The following is a 953-nucleotide window of genomic DNA, read 5'->3' on the forward strand; positions in this document are numbered from 1 at the left end:
ACCCGGGAGGCGGAGCTTGCAGTGAGCCAAGATTGCACCAGTGCACTCCAGCCTGGGTGACAGAGTGAGACTCCGTCTCAAAAACAACAACAACAACAACAAAAAAAAACAAAAAACATTAAGTGGCATTGACTTGGATTAAGTAGTAACAAAAACAAGTATGAGACTTTCTAGTGATTTTTGATCCCAAGGGGTTTATCACTGATGGGCCTTCATATGTGTACTTGAAAACAAAATATACACAAGTGTTGTACTGGTTTGAAAATTTTAGTGGTGAAAGTTACCTGGTCAGTTGACAGTACTGTATCTAGAAACCAATCTTGGAAATGTATGATGATGCTTTTTTATTTATTTATTTTATTTTATTTTTGAGATGGAATCTTACTCTGTCATCCAGGCTGGAGTGTAGTTGGGTGATCTGGGTTCACTGCAACTTTCGCTTCCCAGGTTCAAATGATTCTCGTGCCTCAGCCTCCCAAGTAGTGGAGATTACAGGCGCGTGCCACCATGCTTGGCTAATTTTTTAATATTTTTTAGTAAAGATGGGATTTCACAATGTTTACCGGGCTGGTCTTGAACTCCTGGCCTCAAGTGATATACCCTCCTCAGCCTCCCAAAATGCTGGGATTACAGGTGTGAGCCACCATACCTGACAATGATGCTCTTTTAAATAGCTGAAAAGAAATTATTGTATGCTTGTTCTTACTTTGTCCTTGTTTTGTTGTATAGCATTTAAGTGAAAGGAGATTATTTATCCTCATACTGAATTTCCAAAAATGATATTTGTATTTATCATATTTTAGTGATGGAGAGAAATGTTAGTTGTCTTACTTTGATAAGTTCAGCATAGGACCTATCACATTTTTTATGCTTTTAGCCACAATTCTGTCACTAGAATGCTAGCAATAAGACATATGCAATGAATAACCTAACTACTTTAATACTGTGGTTTG

The sequence above is a fragment of the Mandrillus leucophaeus genome, unplaced genomic scaffold (assembly GCF_000951045.1).
Source record: "Mandrillus leucophaeus isolate KB7577 unplaced genomic scaffold, Mleu.le_1.0 Scaffold255, whole genome shotgun sequence".
Classification (NCBI taxonomy): Eukaryota; Metazoa; Chordata; class Mammalia; order Primates; family Cercopithecidae; genus Mandrillus; species Mandrillus leucophaeus.